The 15,514-nt window shown below is 44.2% G+C and overlaps 1 non-coding gene across 1 annotated transcript; it reads right to left on the bottom strand.

Moving 5' to 3' along the window:
• Positions 1 to 321: 321 nt before the first annotated feature.
• Positions 322 to 441, bottom strand: LOC148165825 (5S ribosomal RNA). The gene has a single exon (XR_015771148.1). It is a non-coding gene; the product is annotated as a 5S ribosomal RNA (ribosomal RNA).
• Between the last annotated feature and the right edge of the window lie 15,073 nt (positions 442 to 15,514).

The following is a 15,514-nucleotide window of genomic DNA, read 5'->3' as shown; positions in this document are numbered from 1 at the left end:
TTCGACCATAACCAGCAGGGAGATCCAGACGGCGGTGCGTCTTCTTTTGCCCGGTGAATTGGCGAAGCACGCCGTTTCTGAAGGAACCAAGGCCGTCACCAAATACACCAGTTCAAAATAAATCCTCCTCGAGCAGCTTGGAAGTTGGTTGGAAAAAAAAGAAAAAAAATCGGTTCTTTTCAGAACCACAAATTCAACTCGAACGAATTAAAAATTTTCGTCTTCATACTATATAAGTTCCTGAGAGAAAATATAAATAGTGAAAAATATATTTAAAAAAAGTTTGACATCAGAAATGTTAATAAAAAAAGAAAAGAGTAGAGACAACGGCACGCGGTGTTCCCAAGCGGTCACCCATCCAAGTACTGACCGCGCCCGACGTTGCTTGACTTCGGTGATCGGACGAGAACCGGTAGTTTTCAACGTGGTATGGTCGTTGCCTGGTAAAATTTTCCAAGATGGTACGTTGACGATTTTTTGTGATTGTTCGATCGTTTGGATGTGACATTTTTCGATGGTACACATGTCAGAAAATGTACAAGATTTAAAAGAAGAAAAAAAAAAAATTTTTTTTTGCGAGTCGTTTTTTAGTTTTTTTTTTGCGACAAAATGACGAAAAAAAAAAACTCGTATGAGGCGTTAAATTAAATTGTTCGTTTGACGATCTCAACGAGTCACTTGCGATTAACGTAATTTAAAATTTGAGAACTTACTTACTCACTTGCTTGCTTAGATGGAAATAGCACCCACTTGAAGTAAACGCCGACACGGACCGGAGATGAATAAACTCCGAACGGACGGGGTTAATTCATGAACTGACCGTAGTACGGTCGAAGGTTCGCCGCCGCCGCTACCTGCTTTCTTTCTTAGAACTGATAACAGAGTTGGTTTCTTTGTCTGTTCATTCATCGAAATTCCCACCACTCTGGCCGGGCCGGGCGGGGTGGGTGTGTGTTGTTTCATGATTTGTTCTCTTCTCGATTTATTCTTTTTCCGACGTCGTTCGATTCATAGAGATGTTTTCGTCGAAAGTGTGGTCGCGTTTACATTGCATTAAAATTTAATTTGTTCCAGTGCGACGATGAAACAAGAAAAAAGTTTCAAGTAAGTACGCACGCACGCACACCTACATATTTCATTTTTTAAATCTTTCGACGTTCGTAGTTTCTGCTCGAAATGTCGACTAATAGTAGGGAATGTTTTGTTGATTTGTTTGTTTTTCGTTTTTGAGAAGAACAAATGAAAATTTCGTTGGATTTCTGTCGACCGACGACCGACTGAAAATCCGCCGACATCGACGTAGTTTTATTTAGAGTGTCTGAAAAATGCAAACAATGCAAGATTTCCGTATTTTTGTTGGTTTGTGGTGTTTGGGGAGTTTTTTTTATGATTATAAAATGGTTTCGTCGAGAAAAATTGCTTCTTTCGCAATGAATTGGCAAGAAAAATTAAAAAACTCGTCCGTTCCCGTCGCTGGATGTTCGACGGTGGTCCGTCTGATTTTCCCTTTATTTTCGTAAAATTGACGAGAATTTCGCCGTCAAAACTGTTTTCGGTGATGTTTCGATGATGGGATTTCGTCGTGTGAGGTAATTTTTGAGGAAAAAATGTCGATTTTGCGAAAAAAGTCGTTCGAAAAGTCCGTTCGTCGTACAAATTCGTTTCTCATGGTCGAGTCCGAAATTGACATCGTTTTTTTTCCGACCTGTTCGTCAAGATCGTTTTCAAAAATCAACTCCTACGAAAGGCGAAGGTTTTATCTTCGTTCTTGAAAAAATTCGACCTTCTCGGACGTCATCTTCGACCGTTTGTGAATTTTTTTCCTACACTCTGCAGGTTCGTCGGTCGTCGCTCCGATCCGTGCTGCGTCTCTTTGCGAGGCGATTTTCGAAAAGATCGCACGTACTTTTCGACCGATTCGTTCGTGAAACTTGTAGAGGATGCTTCCAAGTTTGTCTGGTCGAAAGCGGAACTTTCCTGTTATTCGTGGAAAACGCGTAACGTCGGCGTCGAACTTGGATGTCATCTCCTTGTTTCGGAGGGTCTTTGTTCGAGTCGACGTTCGATCGGTCCTTGTTCGCTTTTGGAGGTCGGCTGGTCGTCCGGGAAAACTTGAGGTTATTCAGGAGGCCATCGCCGACCGAATCGCTCATGTTCCCGCACCCGGAGGCGGTGATCTTCGCGTAAAGAGAACGATGCCATCACGCGAAAGCTGTATTCGAGGCCCACTGAATTTTCTAACTCGACGAGAAGGCTCTCGTTTAGTCCGCGGTCCGCGCGTTTTCGAACGCGCCAACACTTTGACTTTGGCGCCCAATTCGTTCTGTAAAGTTCATTCGTTCTTTCACCGAAGAATAAGCCTACCTATAATAAAAAGAAAAAAACGCGCGCGCGATAGACGAAAATATGGCCGACGTAGAAAATCAAGCAGCTTCGACGGTCGCCGGTGCCACTTCCGGCTCCTCACCGGTGAAGAAGGAGAAGAAGCCCAAAAATCCGAGAAGCAAACCTTCTCATCCGCCCACTTCGGAGATGGTCACCAACGCCATCAAAGGCTTGAAGGAACGCGGCGGTTCTTCGTTGCAGGCGATCAAGAAATATGTCGCGGCCAACTACAAAGTCGACGCGGAAAAATTTGCGCCTTTCATCAAGAAGTACCTTAAGGGCGCCGTCGCATCCGGTTCGTTGGTCCAAACCAAAGGAAAAGGAGCTTCCGGTTCGTTCAAGTTGGCTTCTGCCGTCACCGGTGCAGCTAAGGCTCCGTCCGCCACGAAAAAGAGATCTGCCGCTGCGACCGCGTCGTCATCGGCGAAATCCAAGAAGACGGGCGTTGCTAAACGTTCCGTCGCGTCAGCGCCGACGTCCGCCGAAAAAGGATCCGCCTCAAAAGCCGGTAAGAAGGCCGCCCCCGCCGCTTCGGCCAAGTCTAAGAAAACTGCCGCCGAAAAGAAGAGCGTCGCCGTATCGAAGGCTAGAAAGGCTGCGTCCGCTCCCGAAAAGAAAGCCAGCGCCGCCTCCAGATCGCCCGTCAAACCCAAGACGCCATCGAAAGCGAAGAAATCCAACAAGGCCGGTCCAACCAAGAAACCGAAAGCGCCGAAACCGAAAACGGCCAAAGCCGTCACCGCCAAAGCGAAAAAAACCGCTTCACCCAAGAGAAAGAAGTGAAAAGTCGACGACGATGATTTAATTTTTTCAACGACGACGACGTCCTGGTGGTTTCGGGAACGTGCTCCGATCGTATATATCGACGTAGGGGCACCATCGATACAAATAAATGGCCCTTTTCAGGGCCACAATTATTTTCAAGAAACGAACGAAAGATTCGCTTGGACAATGCACATTCTGTTGAGGAGATACATACTTTCATTTGATTTTCTTGTCTATTCATTTGACTGTCGAAACAGTGTTATTACAAAGAATGATAAACTTTATTATATAATAATGTTTCAAATAGTCTCAGTTAAAAGAAAATTTAATGTGAAAGAAAAAAGCAAAAGTTTATCGTTTTATGTAAGTACGAATTTTGTGAATAAATCACATAACCTAACTTTTTTTTTTTTTTTTTTTTTTTCAATCTCAAAAAGTTGCATGCGCGAACGATAAATTTTCAATTCGTTGGAAAATAATTGTGGTTCTGAAAAGAACCGATTTTTTTTTTCTTCTTTTAACACCTTCGAAGATGAAGAATTTGTTAATTCTAGATGGTCGGATCGGATGGATGGATGGATGGATGGAGGAAATTTAAGCCCTCTCGCCACGAATGCGTCTCGCCAATTGGATGTCTTTCGGCATGATGGTGACACGTTTGGCGTGGATGGCGCACAAGTTGGTGTCTTCGAAGAGGCCGACGAGATAAGCCTCGCTGGCTTCTTGAAGTGCCATCACGGCCGAACTTTGGAAACGGAGATCGGTCTTGAAATCTTGGGCGATCTCTCGGACGAGACGTTGGAAAGGCAGCTTGCGGATCAAAAGTTCAGTGCTCTTTTGATAACGACGAATCTCACGAAGGGCGACCGTACCGGGCCTGTAACGGTGAGGTTTCTTGACACCTCCGGTGGCGGGAGCGCTTTTTCTGGCCGCCTTCGTGGCCAACTGTTTTCTAGGTGCCTTGCCACCGGTAGATTTACGAGCCGTCTGTTTAGTTCTCGCCATCTCGGATATCGGATGAATCAAATGAAAAGAATTAACGTAGGTAGTGGCTTGCTTGCTTGCTTCGACCGAACGACCGACCGTACGTACGAACGTTCGAAAGTCAACTGAAAATTTTCGTCGCGCCAACGGCCGTTTTATAAACTCGATGAGTCATACGGCGACGCCATTGGTGGATTCGTTTTTAACGCGAGGTGGAGCTGCCGTAACTTATAAATAGTCCCGCGGAATGAAATTTTGACGTTAGTTCCATAACGAACTTGGTCGAAGCTACGTCGTTTTGTACGAAGAATTTCCTAATTTTATCAAGATGACCGGTCGTGGTAAAGGTGGCAAAGGATTGGGAAAAGGTGGCGCCAAACGTCATCGCAAAGTTCTACGCGATAACATCCAAGGTATAACGAAACCGGCGATCAGAAGATTGGCTCGTCGTGGTGGTGTGAAACGTATTTCCGGTCTCATCTACGAAGAAACCAGAGGTGTGTTGAAGGTCTTCCTCGAGAACGTCATCCGTGACGCCGTAACTTACACCGAACACGCAAAACGTAAGACCGTCACCGCCATGGACGTCGTCTACGCCCTGAAACGTCAAGGTCGTACCCTTTACGGTTTCGGCGGTTAATTTTATCATTTTATGACGTGTATCCGCATCCTCAGAGGAATAACAACAAACCCCCCGCAGGCAAGCAAACAAACAAACAAAAAAAAACGGTTCTTTTCAGAACCACAAAATAAATCAAACGAATTAAATATGTTGCTCAATTGTGTGTTTGTCTTCAAATCGAAATGAAAATCGTACGGAGTGAGTGATCATTTTAATTTGTGATCCAGGCGGCGACTTTGACAATTTTGACAGCAGTTTTAGGTTAGAATGACCATCGTTAAAAGAACGTTTTTGCCACGAAGAGTATATTTGAGGTTATGTCCAATATGGGGTAGAGTTACTCTCCTCAGACGTGACTTGAAACAAAATCTCATAGCAAATAAAACGATTGATTGTAGTATTACGGCTCACCGCTGACGACTGCTGCTGCAAGAAATTATCGAGACGGAGAGCACGTATAGGCGACCGGTGTGTGTGTGTATGTTCTTAACAGATTAATGTGCGAAATGTGAAGAAATTTACGACGAATCGGAATGTTTCTTGAATTAGATAATCAATAAATTATTATAGATAGAGTTGTCGAGTTCGTGCTTTAGTCGGGCATTGAATTTTTCTAAAAATTACGATGAAAAGTCGTAAAAATCATCTTTCTTGGTTGAATGTAATCGAAAATCTTCCGTTCAGTCTACGCTCGTATAATGAATTAATTGATCGGTTTAACTTTAAAATATCTAAAAGACTTTTTAACATGATTCTCATAGGTTGTTGTATTTTGGCGAAAAAATCAATTCGTTCGAGTTGAATTTTTGGCCCTGAGAAGGGCCGATGTGAAGATGGTTTTTATAAAAGTTTTTGTTTTTCGTTCGAGATGACGGCGGCGAAGAATTAAATTTAAGGCTTCTTTTCGGTCTTCTTGGGCAACAACACCGCCTGGATGTTGGGCAAGACACCGCCTTGGGCGATGGTAACGCCGGAAAGGAGCTTGTTTAACTCCTCGTCGTTCCTTATAGCCAATTGAAGATGTCTCGGAATGATACGGGTTTTCTTGTTATCTCTGGCGGCGTTTCCTGCCAATTCGAGAACTTCGGCGGCTAGATATTCCATTACGGCCGCCAAATAAACGGGAGCACCTGCACCCACTCTTTCGGCGTAGTTTCCTTTACGCAGAAGACGATGAATTCTGCCGACGGGAAACTGAAGTCCGGCACGACTGGAACGAGACTTCGCCTTTCCCTTCACTTTACCTCCTTTTCCTCTTCCGGACATGTTGTTATACGATATAAACAGCAAAACACCTACTGCGACTGACACGAAGCGCACTGACAAACGTACGGCTTGAAATAAATGCCGAACGCGGCGAAGGCTAGAAATTTATATGGTCGGTACAGCGCCATCTCGTTAGGGCAATGGTCGAACGACGAACTAAGGCGGAGCGCCTGTTTGTCGCTCGCTCGTTATAAATAGAGGGATTTTAGGTGTGCGGCGTTTTAGATCGAGTATACTCGTCGTAACGTGCACGTCGTGTCTGTCTCGTTTTCTGTTTTTAAACGTTTTTTTAACTCGACGACTAGAAGAGAATGCCACCCAAGACCAGCGGTAAGGCGGCCAAGAAGGCCGGAAAAGCTCAAAAGAACATCTCGAAGAGCGACAAGAAAAAGAAGCGCAGGAGGAAGGAGAGTTACGCCATCTACATTTACAAGGTGTTGAAGCAGGTCCATCCCGATACCGGTATCTCCAGCAAGGCTATGTCTATCATGAACAGTTTCGTGAACGACATCTTCGAACGTATAGCTGCTGAAGCCAGTCGCCTCGCTCATTACAACAAACGTTCGACCATAACCAGCAGGGAGATCCAGACGGCGGTGCGTCTTCTTTTGCCCGGTGAATTGGCGAAGCACGCCGTTTCTGAAGGAACCAAGGCCGTCACCAAATACACCAGTTCAAAATAAATCCTCCTCGAGCAGCTTGGAAGTTGGTTGGAAAAAAAAGAAAAAAAATCGGTTCTTTTCAGAACCACAAATTCAACTCGAACGAATTAAAAATTTTCGTCTTCATACTATATAAGTTCCTGAGAGAAAATATAAATAGTGAAAAATATATTTAAAAAAAGTTTGACATCAGAAATGTTAATAAAAAAAGAAAAGAGTAGAGACAACGGCACGCGGTGTTCCCAAGCGGTCACCCATCCAAGTACTGACCGCGCCCGACGTTGCTTGACTTCGGTGATCGGACGAGAACCAAATTCAAATTCAACAGGATTTTTATTCGGTTGAAGTTACGCATGCAATCACTAAGATAATACATATCACACTTAAGATTAACTTATGCTAATGTGTGGCGCTGATGCCTTAACCTAGCCTACATTTATTATACAATCTAAGATATTACATTTATTTTATGGCTCACCGGCAACCTTGGTTGCATACATTTGTGGTGTTTAGCCTACTTATCGGTTACCTTAATTTAGGGAAAATGAAATTTTAGTAAAAACCCTAACCTTATTATCTACTATGTACAAAGGATATTTAAAAAAACTATTTACAGTGTTGACCTCAAAGAGGTCTTGGGACTTCCGGTCCGGTTTCTGTTTCCAGGGAGCTCCTGGGCTCCTGGTTCGGTATGGTCTAGTGGTGAGGTTTCAGGGGGCTCCGGGGACTCCTGATCCTCGGATTGATGTTCCAGGGGGCTCCTGGACTCCTGTTCCGATATGGTCAGTGGCTGGTCGATTGCCGTTTACGGTTCATCTTCCGCTGCCTTTTGCCTGTAACAAAATTCAGCGGATTATCCGGTCTAGATTGGGGACACCCGAGTGCGGGAACTTGTGAGTTCCTGCTGGGTGTTTGAGGGATTGTTTGAGAAGAGGTACGTGCCGCACCTGCTTCTCGTAGAATTTATCGGAAAGGGAATGGATGTAATGGTGTAGGAGTGGAAGATTCGCGTCCTGATGAAGTTGACGGAGCGGGGTGTATCTGTCTGCGTTAAGGGCAAGTCTTAAGCATTTATTTTGAAATCTTTGCAAAGGAATTAGTGGAGTGTGTGGTTTGTGCCGGTAGATGGGCGCTGCGTATGTTATGATGGGGCGTAAGATGCATTTGTACAGAAGCAACTTATTTTTCGTGTTTAGATAGTTGTTTTTGACCAACAATGGGTACAATTGCTTGAGGACGGCTTCACCTTTTTGTCTCGTTTTCTTTATGTGTTCATTTAGGTTTAGCCTTTTGTCTAGGGTGACTCCTAGATATTTCACAGAGTTCTTAATTTCAATTTCACTGTCCCCTACCTTTAGTTTTTTATTGATCTTTAGCCCGGTGAATCTTTTTGCAAAAATGACCGTTTCCGTTTTGTCCGCGTTGAGTTTAATCTTCCATTTCGCGTAGAATTTCTCGAGTTGATTAATGTGGATCTGAACTTGTTTGAGTGCGACCTGACCCGAATGAGACTTAGCGTAGATGGCGGTGTCGTCCGCGTACAAAGCTAAATTGGTTTGTGCGAATTTAGTGATGTCATGAATGTAAATATTAAATAGTATTGGCCCAAGCACTGAGCCTTGTGGGACTCCCGCATTTATTGATTTCATTTCCGACTTTTCGCCTTCTACCTTTACTCTGAACTTTCTCTCTGTTAAGTACGAGTTTATTAATTTAGTAATGTGCGTCGGGAACTTCAATTGAATCATTTTGTAAATTAGTCCTTTTGTCCAGACTTTATCAAATGCTTTTTCAATATCAAGACATGTCATTGCTGTTATGCTTTTCGTGTTGTAATTATTGGTTATGTCATTTATTAGTCTGAGGACTTGCTGTGTGGTATTATGTCGTTCCCGAAAACCAAATTGCTCTGGCGGTAAAATTTTGTTTTCTTTAATGTGCTTATTAATTCGTTTTTGGATTACCTTTTCCGCAACTTTTGATATTGTTGGTAGAAGGCTAATTGGTCTGTATGCGTTTGGTGCATTGGGGTTTTTCCCCGGTTTCAAAATGGGGATGACATCTGCTACTTTAAGTTTTTCCGGGAAGATACAAAGATTAAGCATGGCATTTATTATATTCGTTAGTTGTTTTACAGCTTTCGCTGTAAGATTTTTCAGTATTCTGTTTTCAATGCCGTCATTTCCCGGGGCTTTGTTATTCGGTAAAGTGCTTATGATTTTTGCGATTTCTGTGGGTTTGACGGCCGTAGGCGCGTCTATCTGGGAATTGTCACTATTGAAAGAGTTTACTGTTTCAATTATTTCTGTTTGTTCGGGTGTGTTGTGATTATCACTTGTGTGGATCGTTTCATAATATGTTGCCAGTGTGTTTGCTTTTTCCACATTATTAAATGCTGTGTTGTTATTGGATTTAAGGATAGAGATGGGGGTAAATCGTCTTTTGAGAGCTTTTGTCATTTTCCATAGAGAATTATCGTGCGGATTTAATTTGCCAAGTTTTGTTTCCCATTTGTTCTGTCTGAATTCTTTTATTTCTTGTTTAATTTCTCTGGTTAATTCAGATGCTTGGTTTTTGAAAAATGGGTCTCGTGTTCTTTGGTACAGTTTTCTGATTCGGTTCTTGAGTTTTATTTTCTCTATGGTTGCTTTCGGAATTTCGTCTCGAAAAGGATTTATTGTTTTCGTCGTCGTGACTTGGTCTTTGGCCTTCTGGATGGCCTTAATGAACAGTTCAATCTGTTTATCAAGATCATCTTTCGTGCCAATGATTTCCGTCAGTTCAACATGTCTGTCAAGGGTTTTGCGGAAGAGGGGCCAGTTGGTTTGTTTATAGGAATTAATTTGGATTGTTTTGTCTTTGATTGTCATGTCAGGAATCTCAAGAATCACAGGATTGTGATCCGAGTTGAGTGCGGTCACTGATCTGGGTTCTGAGATTACCATGTTTTTCGTGATTGTCAAGTCAATGTAGGTAGGTGTCATGCCGTTAATTGGGAAATGAGTTGGATCAGCAGTTCTGTTAATTATCAAGCTTGTGTTTTCTACGTAATTGTAGAGCCTGAACCCGTTACTATTGTTTGCGTGACAACCCCAGCTTGTGTGTCTCGCATTGAAGTCCCCGAGAATTAATTGCTTTCTTCCCAGATTATTGATTATGTCTAAATCCGCGTCCCTAATTGAGTTGATTGGTCGGTTGTAAACTGATGTTATGAAAATGTTGTTCTCGATCTTAATCGTTAGGGTTTCGAGGAATCTTACATTTGGGGTGGGAATGTGTTCAAAGGGGACGTCATTACGGATTAGGAGAGCAACCCCACCTCCCCTAATGACATCCGTTCTGTCCTTTCTGAGAACCGTGTAATTGGTGAATTTAAGCCGATCTTTACTTTTGAGACGCGTTTCGCTAATTGCCATAATGTGAATTCCACCATTTTTAATAAAATTCAATAATTCCGCAGCTTTTTCATGCAGACCGTTTGCGTTCCAGTGAACTATCGTCAATTTACAGCTCATAGCCAGCGTCTCCCATTTTGGATAGAACGTCTATGCAGACGAACAGCTTTTCTTGTTGAGACTGGCATTTTTCAAGTGCATTGTTCAGTTCTTTAAGTATTATGAGCAAATTTTTCATATTTACATTTTTGTTCAGCCTGGAAATTTCGGCGTTTATTTTACAAAATTCTGTCATGCTGCTTGTTTCTGGAATTTTCGTTTTGGTTGGTGTTTGCCTTGTTAAAATTGGCGAATTTGCTGCGCTCGTTGAAGGCGTCGGCAGAGGCGGAAATGATTTATTAGTAAAAACAATGGACTCACCTGTTGGTTTCTTTGGCTGGGTCCACGGATTGACCTTTGGGATCGGCGCGGGGGCTAATTTAGCCCTCTTGTTGGCGACCTTCTGACGCCTTTCTTCTTGGAGTTCTTCGATGCGGGTTACCTTGGCGATGTAGACCTCGCACGTGGTTTGCGAGGCAGCGTGTCCTTGTTTCCCGCAGTTGGCACATTTGGGAATGTACGTCGGGTCGGGCTTATGGGGGCAGTCGCGGGTCCAGTGGTACTGAGAGCATCTTACGCACGTCGGTTCGAGGTTGCAGTTCCTCGTGCCGTGGCCCCATGCCTGGCACCGGTGACACTGTGTCATCTTCTTCTTATTGAGGTATTTCTCGAAACGCACCCTGACGTTGAGAATCGCCCGACATTTCTTGTTGAGTGACTCGGCAGTCTCGCTGTCGGTCACTGTTGCGATGTAATGGGGCCTCTTGGTGTTGGGCCCCATTTTCCTCACATTGGTGGCTTCGATCTTGCAGTTCTTGAGCTCTGCAAGAACGGATTCGGGCTCAGGGTTGTTGTCCAAACCCTTAATGACGAACGTTGACGTTTTGAGTCCTTTTGGTGTGAACGTGTGGAACTCTACTTTTCCAGTCGTGAGGTTGTTTCTCATCTTCGTGTGGATGTCTGTTGTGTTGGGGTACACAAGGGTCTTCTCCCTTGTGTAACGGACCTGGTAACCGTTGTCGCAATCCGCGAACAATTCTTTGAGACGGTTGTGCGTTATGTTCCGGCCGTGGATGATGATCGGCGGCGGTCTCCTTTCGTTCGCGGTCGCGGTGGTTTTTGTCCTGGAGGATGTTTCCTCCGTCTCCATGTTGTCTTCTTCATCCTCTTCATCAGAAGAGATTGGTTGAAATCGGTTAGCGTCGATTGGTACTGGCACGTACCTCACCTTTTGTTTCACTTTTTTCACCGTTTTCTTCGGCTTCAGCCAGTTGAGGCTCGAACTGGCCATGTTTTCGGTGGTCAGTGCAGGCTTAACCAGCCTGCGCTGTATCGAACTTGGTTTAATTCCTCTTGTTGTTAAAACAACAATTGGGACACGATTCACTTTATTCAAGGCACGTGGCACTTTGCACTGTGGTCACAACTTAAGCACTGAGAGGGGGAGCTCTCTATCGCACGTCCGTTCGCTACGAGCGCTCGGACAAGACTGGACGAGAACCGGTAGTTTTCAACGTGGTATGGTCGTTGCCTGGTAAAATTTTCCAAGATGGTACGTTGACGATTTTTTGTGATTGTTCGATCGTTTGGATGTGACATTTTTCGATGGTACACATGTCAGAAAATGTACAAGATTTAAAAGAAGAAAAAAAAAAAATTTTTTTTTGCGAGTCGTTTTTTAGTTTTTTTTTTGCGACAAAATGACGAAAAAAAAAAACTCGTATGAGGCGTTAAATTAAATTGTTCGTTTGACGATCTCAACGAGTCACTTGCGATTAACGTAATTTAAAATTTGAGAACTTACTTACTCACTTGCTTGCTTAGATGGAAATAGCACCCACTTGAAGTAAACGCCGACACGGACCGGAGATGAATAAACTCCGAACGGACGGGGTTAATTCATGAACTGACCGTAGTACGGTCGAAGGTTCGCCGCCGCCGCTACCTGCTTTCTTTCTTAGAACTGATAACAGAGTTGGTTTCTTTGTCTGTTCATTCATCGAAATTCCCACCACTCTGGCCGGGCCGGGCGGGGTGGGTGTGTGTTGTTTCATGATTTGTTCTCTTCTCGATTTATTCTTTTTCCGACGTCGTTCGATTCATAGAGATGTTTTCGTCGAAAGTGTGGTCGCGTTTACATTGCATTAAAATTTAATTTGTTCCAGTGCGACGATGAAACAAGAAAAAAGTTTCAAGTAAGTACGCACGCACGCACACCTACATATTTCATTTTTTAAATCTTTCGACGTTCGTAGTTTCTGCTCGAAATGTCGACTAATAGTAGGGAATGTTTTGTTGATTTGTTTGTTTTTCGTTTTTGAGAAGAACAAATGAAAATTTCGTTGGATTTCTGTCGACCGACGACCGACTGAAAATCCGCCGACATCGACGTAGTTTTATTTAGAGTGTCTGAAAAATGCAAACAATGCAAGATTTCCGTATTTTTGTTGGTTTGTGGTGTTTGGGGAGTTTTTTTTATGATTATAAAATGGTTTCGTCGAGAAAAATTGCTTCTTTCGCAATGAATTGGCAAGAAAAATTAAAAAACTCGTCCGTTCCCGTCGCTGGATGTTCGACGGTGGTCCGTCTGATTTTCCCTTTATTTTCGTAAAATTGACGAGAATTTCGCCGTCAAAACTGTTTTCGGTGATGTTTCGATGATGGGATTTCGTCGTGTGAGGTAATTTTTGAGGAAAAAATGTCGATTTTGCGAAAAAAGTCGTTCGAAAAGTCCGTTCGTCGTACAAATTCGTTTCTCATGGTCGAGTCCGAAATTGACATCGTTTTTTTTCCGACCTGTTCGTCAAGATCGTTTTCAAAAATCAACTCCTACGAAAGGCGAAGGTTTTATCTTCGTTCTTGAAAAAATTCGACCTTCTCGGACGTCATCTTCGACCGTTTGTGAATTTTTTTCCTACACTCTGCAGGTTCGTCGGTCGTCGCTCCGATCCGTGCTGCGTCTCTTTGCGAGGCGATTTTCGAAAAGATCGCACGTACTTTTCGACCGATTCGTTCGTGAAACTTGTAGAGGATGCTTCCAAGTTTGTCTGGTCGAAAGCGGAACTTTCCTGTTATTCGTGGAAAACGCGTAACGTCGGCGTCGAACTTGGATGTCATCTCCTTGTTTCGGAGGGTCTTTGTTCGAGTCGACGTTCGATCGGTCCTTGTTCGCTTTTGGAGGTCGGCTGGTCGTCCGGGAAAACTTGAGGTTATTCAGGAGGCCATCGCCGACCGAATCGCTCATGTTCCCGCACCCGGAGGCGGTGATCTTCGCGTAAAGAGAACGATGCCATCACGCGAAAGCTGTATTCGAGGCCCACTGAATTTTCTAACTCGACGAGAAGGCTCTCGTTTAGTCCGCGGTCCGCGCGTTTTCGAACGCGCCAACACTTTGACTTTGGCGCCCAATTCGTTCTGTAAAGTTCATTCGTTCTTTCACCGAAGAATAAGCCTACCTATAATAAAAAGAAAAAAACGCGCGCGCGATAGACGAAAATATGGCCGACGTAGAAAATCAAGCAGCTTCGACGGTCGCCGGTGCCACTTCCGGCTCCTCACCGGTGAAGAAGGAGAAGAAGCCCAAAAATCCGAGAAGCAAACCTTCTCATCCGCCCACTTCGGAGATGGTCACCAACGCCATCAAAGGCTTGAAGGAACGCGGCGGTTCTTCGTTGCAGGCGATCAAGAAATATGTCGCGGCCAACTACAAAGTCGACGCGGAAAAATTTGCGCCTTTCATCAAGAAGTACCTTAAGGGCGCCGTCGCATCCGGTTCGTTGGTCCAAACCAAAGGAAAAGGAGCTTCCGGTTCGTTCAAGTTGGCTTCTGCCGTCACCGGTGCAGCTAAGGCTCCGTCCGCCACGAAAAAGAGATCTGCCGCTGCGACCGCGTCGTCATCGGCGAAATCCAAGAAGACGGGCGTTGCTAAACGTTCCGTCGCGTCAGCGCCGACGTCCGCCGAAAAAGGATCCGCCTCAAAAGCCGGTAAGAAGGCCGCCCCCGCCGCTTCGGCCAAGTCTAAGAAAACTGCCGCCGAAAAGAAGAGCGTCGCCGTATCGAAGGCTAGAAAGGCTGCGTCCGCTCCCGAAAAGAAAGCCAGCGCCGCCTCCAGATCGCCCGTCAAACCCAAGACGCCATCGAAAGCGAAGAAATCCAACAAGGCCGGTCCAACCAAGAAACCGAAAGCGCCGAAACCGAAAACGGCCAAAGCCGTCACCGTCAAAGCGAAAAAAACCGCTTCACCCAAGAGAAAGAAGTGAAAAGTCGACGACGATGATTTAATTTTTTCAACGACGACGACGTCCTGGTGGTTTCGGGAACGTGCTCCGATCGTATATATCGACGTAGGGGCACCATCGATACAAATAAATGGCCCTTTTCAGGGCCACAATTATTTTCAAGAAACGAACGAAAGATTCGCTTGGACAATGCACATTCTGTTGAGGAGATACATACTTTCATTTGATTTTCTTGTCTATTCATTTGACTGTCGAAACAGTGTTATTACAAAGAATGATAAACTTTATTATATAATAATGTTTCAAATAGTCTCAGTTAAAAGAAAATTTAATGTGAAAGAAAAAAGCAAAAGTTTATCGTTTTATGTAAGTACGAATTTTGTGAATAAATCACATAACCTAACTTTTTTTTTTTTTTTTTTTTTTTTTCAATCTCAAAAAGTTGCATGCGCGAACGATAAATTTTCAATTCGTTGGAAAATAATTGTGGTTCTGAAAAGAACCGATTTTTTTTTTCTTCTTTTAACACCTTCGAAGATGAAGAATTTGTTAATTCTAGATGGTCGGATCGGATGGATGGATGGATGGATGGAGGAAATTTAAGCCCTCTCGCCACGAATGCGTCTCGCCAATTGGATGTCTTTCGGCATGATGGTGACACGTTTGGCGTGGATGGCGCACAAGTTGGTGTCTTCGAAGAGGCCGACGAGATAAGCCTCGCTGGCTTCTTGAAGTGCCATCACGGCCGAACTTTGGAAACGGAGATCGGTCTTGAAATCTTGGGCGATCTCTCGGACGAGACGTTGGAAAGGCAGCTTGCGGATCAAAAGTTCAGTGCTCTTTTGATAACGACGAATCTCACGAAGGGCGACCGTACCGGGCCTGTAACGGTGAGGTTTCTTGACACCTCCGGTGGCGGGAGCGCTTTTTCTGGCCGCCTTCGTGGCCAACTGTTTTCTAGGTGCCTTGCCACCGGTAGATTTACGAGCCGTCTGTTTAGTTCTCGCCATCTCGGATATCGGATGAATCAAATGAAAAGAATTAACGTAGGTAGTGGCTTGCTTGCTTGCTTCGACCGAACGACCGACCGTACGTACG

The sequence above is a fragment of the Gnatocerus cornutus genome, unplaced genomic scaffold (genome assembly GCF_029298725.1).
Source record: "Gnatocerus cornutus isolate USDA-ARS CGAHR unplaced genomic scaffold, icGnaCorn1.1 ctg00000181.1, whole genome shotgun sequence".
NCBI classification, from domain to species: domain Eukaryota; kingdom Metazoa; phylum Arthropoda; class Insecta; order Coleoptera; family Tenebrionidae; genus Gnatocerus; species Gnatocerus cornutus.
Note: the sequence above shows the minus strand (reverse complement) of the source record. Positions and strands in the feature narration are given on the sequence as shown.